At 45.1% G+C, this 9,101-nt stretch overlaps 1 protein-coding gene across 1 annotated transcript in view; it reads left to right on the top strand.

The window, feature by feature from the left end:
• EPB41L3 (erythrocyte membrane protein band 4.1 like 3) overlaps positions 1-9,101 on the top strand; it is a 183,362-nt gene that overhangs the window by 100,180 nt on the left and 74,081 nt on the right. The gene's annotated exons all lie outside the window — the stretch shown is intronic.

Genomic DNA, 9,101 nt, shown 5'->3' with positions numbered 1-9,101 from the left:
TCCATGTTGGAGCAGCTCCTCTGGCTGTAGAGAACTCTCTTCCCGACTCACTTCCTGTCCATGTTGGAGCAGCTCCTCTGCTGCCGTAGAGAACTGTCTCTCGTTCCTGTAGTAAATTGGGATTGGCTGCTTGAGGCATGTTTCCTGGATCCCTCTTTCTGTATTAGGATCTTGGTTTCAGAACAGGGCTGTTGTATAAAAAGCATGACTGGAAGTCTTTAATGGTGGTGAATCCCCCCGTGAGGAGTAACATTCCTCAGCAGTGGGTCATGTTGTTAAAAATGTGAGCAGGTCCCCAGTCGCTGGTTAGCAGGTGGGTGTTAGTTGCTAGAAGTTAGCCGACTGTCCCTGCAGTGGTATTTAAGGCAGCATAGACTCAGGTTGCATTCACAGATTTTATTTATCTTCCTTCTTTCCAGAATAATTCTGATTAGGCTTATGATGGTTACTTTATTCTGCCTAAAACGTCCATTATTTGGGCAGTCAGATGCCAAAAGTGGGCACTCAGTGTGTTTGAAACGTTAGGGGTAGCCGGGACAGAAGGTGAGGCTGAGGGCCAGGCCTGGAGGGTTGGTTTGTGCTAACAGGCTGGATCCTGTTCTCCAGGTGGATTGGTTTTCTCCTGCTGCATGACAAATTGCTGTAAACCTAGAGCTTAAAACAACATTTGCTGTCTCATTTATGGGTCAGGCATGTGGCAGGTTGTAGCTGATCTGTTCAGGTCTCCTAAAGCTGAAATCAGGTATTTGCTGATCGCATCCTCCTCGGGGGCTCCACCAGGGCAAGACTGACATTCACCCTCTGTCGGTTGTTGGGGTTGTAGCATGGAGGTGGCCTTGTCTTGCTGGCTGTCGGCCAGGGGCTGCTTTCAGATAGATTGCACTCCCAGGTCCTTGCCCTGGGCCCCTCCATCTCTGCAGCAAAGACCTCCCAGGAGTTCACCAGCCAGAGAAAACTGTGCTTCTGCAGGGCTCATGTGACTAGGCCAGGCGCATCCAGAGAGTCTCTCCATCTTCAGCTTTGCCACATAACATCACCTGATCACAGGAGGGAAATCCAGTATATTCCCAGTCCCCGAGACGATGCAGGGTGTATACACCAGGGGGGTAGGAAATGTTGGGGTCATCTTAGCATCGTGCCTATCACAAGTGATGGGGTGCTTCCGAGGGGCTTTGCATAGAGGAGCCATTTGGCCCAGTTGTGTTTTTTAACATACTTCTATTAAATAGTCATTGAAGGGAAGGAGACTAGAAACAGCAATAAAACTCAGCTCTGTTTGCAGTGAACCCGGCAAAGCGTGTAGAGAACCCGAATCAAGGATGCATAGGAGAAAAGGGAAGGACAGTTCTACTCTGCGTCACGTGGGGTCGCCGTGAGTCAGGATCGACTTGACAGCAGCTGGTTTGGGGTTTCGTTCTGTTTTTTCATCCTGAAAACAAGAGGAGTTCATTAATTGAATGTGTGGTGGGGAGGGATATGGTAAGAGACAGTAATTGATAATGACTTGCAAATTTCTGGATTGAGTGACTGGGTAGACAGTGGTACTACTCATGGATGTAGAATACTGGAAGAAAAGCTTCTGGGGGAAGACCAGGAGTTTAATTTTAGACCTTTGGAATTTAAAGTGCCTGGAATATGGAAGGAGCAATCTACTATTGCAGTTTGGCACTGGGAAGAGAGATCAGGCTTGTAGCCATTGTCTTTTATACTGATTCAAACATGGAGGTGAGTGAGGTTGTGCAGATAATGAATTAATGAGGAAGAAGAGCTCTAGGGAATAGTGTATTTTTACGCAAATCACACGCACCTCCTACATTTGTTTGCCAACCATGCCCTCCCCCATGAGGTATTTTCATAAGCACCTCTATGCCAATTTTTTTTTACATGTTGCTGTAAAAAAATAAATAAGCATAGCATGCTTTCGAAAATACAGTGGGGAGGGTGCAGTTGGCAAACAAAGGTGCGCGTTATTTGTGTAAAAACGCGGGTCTAACATTTAAACTTGGGAAAGAGGAGAGCATTTTAAGCTGCTCCCCGGGTTCTGCCATACACCCAGCCCCTTCCCCCTTTTGCCATCCATTCAGCTTGTGGACTGGGCTTGCCTGACCTCGTGAGTAAACTTTCAGTAGTGATTATGGTTGAATGAGCCTGCCCCCGGTGATTTGAAGAACGAGTCTGCATATGGAGACATTCTCGGTATCGTTTCTAAACGCCGTTTAAGGCATTCCAGTATTCGCTATAGAAAGCCGGAAGCCAGGGGCTGTATAAGGTACCGTCATGGAGGAATAATTAAGTGTTGTGATTGATCCCTCTGCCTCGCTGTAGTTCATGCTGGTTCCCCTTTCAAGTGCTTAATTTGGCTTTTTGCTGCCTTTTGTATGTTAGAATTTCAGCTGTGCAAAGTGCTAAGAACCATAACATTACATGGTTGATGAGGAATGATGGACGCCTAATTTCTCTGAACACTTTAAGGGGAGTATTAGGAAGAGTTCTGCATTAGCACGCTGTATAATTGTGAAGGAGTGGTGTTGTTAGGAAACTTGTCTTCACCTTGAATAATAAAATTTGATCTCAAATTAGAAGAAATGAATGCCTCAAGCATAGCCTCCAGCGTTTCTTTAGTTGAAGAACGTAGAAATAGTCAGGTAACCCCCAGCCTCTCTTTTCCAGCCTCACCTTCCTCCCGATGAGGGCCAGTGGTCTGGACACCTGGTCTCGCTCCTGCTCTCTGCAGCAGGGACTCAGAGGATTCCTTTTCCTCTTCATGTTTGTGGGGTGCATTGACCAGCCAGTGTACTTTAAGCTCTTTATACGCTTGTTCTAGAGCAGGTCACAGACTCCAAGTTGGGGGACCTTTTTGTTGGAACACATAACTTCTTTATCAATAAAGTTAGCCTCCTAATGTGTTGGTATGATTTCCCTTGCCCTGTGACTGTCGTGGATATTTTATTTCTAGATAAGTGAAATTCAGGGTCTCCCGATTGCTTCTCTTTCCAAGATTGACCTGTTTTCCTGCAGCCTATGTAAGGATACCTCCGTTACAACTAGCAAATTAAATTTAGGCCAGATTGGATAGTGGTTCATGAAACGCTTTGGTGAGCGGAGGTTTCTTCTTGTCAACAAACACGGTATCTCCATTGTGTGGGAATGTGTTTGTTCAGTGTGACAGACAGCCGTCTCTAACTGACATGCATGTTTGGGGCACTTTTCTAAAACGGCTGTACTTAGCCATGCTCGTCATTTCCCCCGGCCGCTTATAGGAATGAGTAATGGTGTGCAGACACACGGCTCGCACAGGGAATGGGCCCTCGTGGTGGTGTCTGGGAAGCTGGGAGGGGTGGAGAGATGCGGTATTTCTTATGGAATGCCATGCTGACAGCAAATAGTCACCAAAGAGCCGCTGTATTCTTAGGGAGCTGCCCTTAGGCTGAGCTTGTAAAGCACGAGTGGCTTTAAATGATTACCCCGAGCAGAGTGCTTCTTTAACGAACGGTTATTCCTTTAGAAGAAAAGATGGCTCAGAATGTCCTGACTTATAGAACTTCCTTTTGTAGTGTAACAATCAAGAATTTGCTATCCAAGGGGGAAGAAAACCAAAATTAGAAATGTAATCTGTTTCAAAAGCACATTTTTATTTTAACTTCTATTTTTTTATACCCCACCATATTCTAGCAGAGATGTAAGATGTTTTACATAAATGCATGGAATAGAATGAGAAGAAAATATTTATAGGAAGCAGGACCCAGAACACGAGAAGCCAGGAGCCGGGTCAGTATGCAGAACGCAGGCTCTGAGCTCTCTGACAGTGACAAGGAAACCGTGACTCACAGCATCCACGCAGTGAAGACAGCCCAGTGGTTCAGAAGAAGCACGCTTATTCCTGGTCTCCCTTCGGCCAGCTTATTCCCAGTGTAGATTGTGAACAGCCGCCCGGAAAGTCTCAGTGACCTTTTATAAACATTAAGCAGTGATTTGACCGTGTGAGATTATGTTCTTTGTTGATTATCTGGGATACAGCTTTTCATGATGTTGGTTTAGCGCACAACTATATATTTCAATAGCAGAACTAGGGACAGTATTGACATCTTTTCACGAGAAGTGGGGGCTTGACGAGAGCAGGATCACGAAAAGGATACCACCACCTTCTGCGAGGAGATTGCTGTGGAAATGCCTGGCGGGAGGTGAAGATTGGCCTCCAAAATTAGTTTGGGATCTAGGCCATTGTAGAAACACAAAGATACTCAAGACCCCGTAACAGTGTTTGATAGCGTGACTTCAACAATTGTAGCCCTTGAAAGCTTAAGAGCACCCATACTGCACGTTAGCCTGAGCGGTTTAACTTCTTCTGTACCCTTCAAGGTAACCTTAACGTAACAGTCTGCCTAAATACATAAATGAGGTCACCTGCTTTATAGGAATATTCACTGCAGTCTCATTAAATACTGTGACTGCTGCAAAAAGACTGCCTTTAGTTTTAGGACAGTTTTAGGTTGTAGGACCAATTAATTGACACTCTTAATAGTTACTCTCGAAACTGTTACCCACATGTTTATCTTTTTATTCTCTGTAGTTCGGTAGGGGAAAGAGAATATTCTTCCTACTTATCTGAATGTTTAAAATAAAGTTTTAAGAAGAGATCCAGGATACCTTTCTGTACTAGCCACAGAGCTGCCATCCACGCCCATCACGTGACTGCATCTGCCAGGCAGGTGATGTGACGATTGGGGTCTGCAGAATCATTATTACCTGACAGATCAGGCTGATCTAGTGCAGCTTAGCTAAGGGAACGGCCTTCAAAACCAGGATCAAGCTTATGTTTTTCTGTTCGTGAGGATTAATGTTATGTATCAGATAAAAGTAATGGAATAACCACAGCTCAGAAACACTGGCTTCTTGAGAACTTAAGAAGAGCAGACCAGAAATTTATCAGGAAGTTAACCTGAAACATTGGGGGTGGAATTTTTAAAAACAAATACGTCTTTTATTTGTGGGACTAAAAGGTTGTCTTCTTATAAGATAGAAAACAAAATCCAACAATACGCTAGATCTGGCCAGGGAAGATTATATGTATGTGGTAGAGAAATAGAAACAAATTTCCAAATTTACATCAGTCTTTGAAGAATTTTGAAGCAGGAAGGCAATCCCAGATGCATTTATTAAGCTTGATTTTCTTTCCTGTTGAAAAAGGCAAGGAACTGCGTGGTACGTGTAGAGAACAGAATCACGAGTGAAGACAGCTTACCTGGGAGGCTCACCTTAACATTCCTCAGTAATACTAGTGTGTGAAGTTGCTCTCTTGACAGGCTTAGTGTGGGAGCTAGAAAAGTGTATGCTGTGGGACTGGGCGGAGTCGGGAAAGGCAGGGATGGTATCCTGAGAGATGGTGTATGGGCAGAGATCTGAAGGAGGAGCAGGTAGATACATTCCAAGGTACGGAGGAAGCCCGTGAGGGAGAAGAGGGATGAGAAGTTGTGTGACTGAAGTGTGGGCAGTGAGGGGGAGATCGTGATGGAGGAAGCTGAGGAGTCAGGCCAGCTCGGCCATGACAGGGATCTCCCCACCCTCACACTTAGGCTATGTCCCAGAAATGGTTCCTAGCACTGAATCCGATAGCTCAGTTCTGGTCTTCCCATACGAATTTATTTTCTCTGAGCTCTATTTTTCTTTAAATTGTGAAAACAGAAGTTAAAATAACGTCTCCCGTCATGTCCTACCATGCCACCCCGGGTGGTGGTCGTTCTGCTGTCTGGCAGTCCTTGTTAAACCAGCCTAGAGGGGCTGTTCTTAGTCACTGTTGAGTTGATTCCTGCTCATGGCGACCCCATGTGTGCAGAGTAGAACTGCTCTATAGGGTTTTCCAGAAGCAGATCACCAAAGCTGCCTTCTACCTTTTGGTTTGGATTGAACCACCCACCTTTTGGTTAGAGCAGCTAGAACTGCTTTATATTATCAATACTTTGTTAAAAGAAATCCAAAGGAAAAATACAAAAACCCATACTCGTTTCAGCTGAGTCTACTGACCCATGGGCAGCTCCATGTGCGTCAGAGTAGAACTGTGCCCCGTAGGGTTTTCAGTGACTTATATTTTGAAAGTAGACAGCCAGGCCTTCCTTCTGAGGCACCTCTGGGTGAACTTGAATGGCCAGCCTTTCAGTTAGCAGCCAAGTGCAGTACCTTAACCAAGTGTACCACCCAGGGACCCCTTTTTTGGAAAGAAAGGGAGCAGGATTTCCTGAGTCCCTAGTGGTATTTGAAAGCCCCTCAGTCCTGAACCGCCCCAGTTCACCCATGAGTACAGATAAGCTCAAAGAAAGATAGATACTTCATTGGAAGCAGAAGAAAAACCAGTATAATCTGACCAAGTGTGTAGTTATTTTATTATTTGCTTGAATAGAAAAAAACAAACCCACTGCTTTTGAGTCGATTCTGACTGAAAGTGATGCTGTGGGACAGAGTAGAACTGCCCCATAGGGTTTCCTAGGCTGTAATCTTTACAGGAGCAGGCTGCCCCGTCTTTCTCCTGTGGAGCAGCTGATGAGTTCAAACCACCAACCTTTCGGTTAGCAGCCACTGCTCCACCAGGCTCCTTTATTTGCTCGAACGGGGTGTTTTTTTCCCTGTAAGCAAAAGAATGTTACAGTTATTGGTCAGGGTAAAAGGTCATGCTTATTTAAAAAGCAGTATGCTTTCTTGATTCCATTTGCCTGATCGTTTTAATTTTCGTGGGATTTATTAGTACCATTTCCTACCCACTTATAAAAAATCTGAACTATAAAAATAAGTATCCATCGCAGATTTGGAGAGTAGTAGAGATTAAGCTTCCCAAGGGGCCGAGAGTGATCCTCGAACGGCAGCAGCGAGGGCATCTTCGTACTGCCCAGCATCTCCTGACTTTGCCTGAGATGGGAGAGGTCGGAGCCCTGACTGGTCCAGTCCCCAGTGAGAGCCAGGCTTCCTGTCTCCTCAGCAGGGTTTAGCAGCCTCGGCCCCACCCCTCCTCTCCCACCCCCACTCGCAGGAGTAACAGCTGCCAGGCAAAGAGGATTAGGGGTGGCTTTTCAGGATTGTGAGCTCAGGCAGCGTTAAGCCAGGGTGCCCCTGACAGTGTTGTTGGAAAATGATGCTGACTTCAAGTGTGTCCATCTAGCTGTACCTCAGACTGGTACATATTGGGTATTGAAAGCATAAGGAAAAGGTGAAGAAGATGTATAGAGAGTCAAAATACTTAATGAGCAGAAAGGATTGTTTCCCCTGTGTACTGGAGTTTAAGTGCTTGGTAATCCAGAATACGATCCCTGCTCCAAGGAAGATGGGACTGATCTGAGTATCACACAGTGTCATCGTCTGTCCTGGGTTTTTGTTGGTTGGTTTTTGTCTACCAGATGTTTTTTTAGACTTCACTATAGGCCTTACGGAGCCCTGGTGGTGCAGTGGTTAAGAGCTCGGCTGCTAACCAAGAGGTCGGCAGTTCAAATCCAGCAGCCTCTCCTTGGAAACCCTATGAGGGCAGTTCTCCTCTGTCCTGTAGGGTTGCTATGAGTCAGAATTGACTCGATGGCAACTGGCTTATAGGCTTACATTGATTATAAGATCGTTTTCATTTTAAAACTTTTACTGGTGAAATGAGGTAATTGCATTTTGTAATTATGTGGGTAGACTATGCTGATATCCTTCCTCTTCCTGCTTAGTCACAGCCTTATTAACAGGCTGGAACAGTTGATGGAGAGGACACAGTTCACTTGTTACTTATTTTTTAAAGCAATAACAGTATTTTGTTTTAATTTTACTTTAGATGAAAGTTTACAGAAAAAACTAGCTTAGTAAACAATTAGTGCGCATCTTGTTTTATGACACTGATTATCACCCCACGACACGTCAACACTCTCCCTTCTCGACCTTGGGCTCCCTATTACCGGCTTTCCTGTCCCCTCCTGCCTTCTAGTCCTTGTCCCCGGGCTGGTGTGCTCCTTTCGTCTCATTTTGTTTTATGGGCCTGTCTACTCTTTGGCTGAAGGGTGAACCTTGGGAGTGACTTCATTACTGAGCTAAAAGGGTGTCCGGGGGCCATACTCTCAGGGTTTCTCCAGTCTGTCAGACCAGTAAGTCTTGTCTTTTTTTGTGAGTCAGAATTTTGTTCTGCAGTTTTCTCCAGCTCTGTCCGGGACCCTCTGTTGTGATCCCTGTCAGAGCAGTCAGTGGTGGTAGCCGGGTACCATCCCGTTGTATGGACTCAGTCTGGTGGAGGCTGTGGTAGATGTGGTCCATTAGTCCTTTGGACGAATCTTTCCCTTGTGTCTTCAGTTTTCTTCCTTCTCCCTTGCTCCCGAAGGGGTGAGACCAATGGCGTATCTTAGATGGCTGCTCACAGGCTTTCAAGACTCCAGACACTACCCACCAAGGTAGAATGTAGAACATTTTCTTTATAAACTGTGTTACGCCAGTTGAGCTAGATGTTCCCCGAGACCATGGTCCCCACAGCCCTCAGCCCAGTAATTCAGTCCCCAGTATTGTGTACTGTCTCACCCTTCACAAGAGTTAACACTTACCTATTTCCTATTCAGTGTTTTTCCGTTCTCACCCCTCCCCTCCCTTGTAACCATCAAAGATTGTTTCTTTTTGTGTGTAAACCTTTTCATGAGTTTTTATAGGAGTGGTCTCATACAGTATATGTCCTTCAGTGATTGACTTAGTTTACTCAGCAAAACGCCCTTCCAGATTCATCCATGTTGTGAGACGCTTCGCAGATTCTCGTTGTTCTTTATCGTTGCATAGTACTCCATTGTGTGTATGTACATAGTTCGTTCATCCATTCATCTGTGGATGGGCATCTAGGTAGTTTCCATCTTTTTGCTGTTGTGAACAATGCTGCAGTGAATATGGGTGTCATATGTCTATTCATGTGACAGCTCTTATTTCTCTAGGATATATTCCTAGGTGTGGGATTGCTGGATTGTATGATATTTCAATTTCTAGCTTTCTAAGGCAGCACCATATTGTTTTCCAAAATGGTTGTACCATTTTGCATTCCCACCAGCAGTGCATAAGAGTTCAGTCTCCCTGCAGCCTCTTCAACATTTGTTATTTTCTGTTTTTTTGATTCA

This window comes from Trichechus manatus, unplaced genomic scaffold (assembly GCF_000243295.1).
Source record: "Trichechus manatus latirostris isolate Lorelei unplaced genomic scaffold, TriManLat1.0 scaffold00266, whole genome shotgun sequence".
Classification (NCBI taxonomy): Eukaryota; Metazoa; Chordata; class Mammalia; order Sirenia; family Trichechidae; genus Trichechus; species Trichechus manatus.
This window is presented reverse-complemented; position numbering and strand designations above follow the sequence as displayed.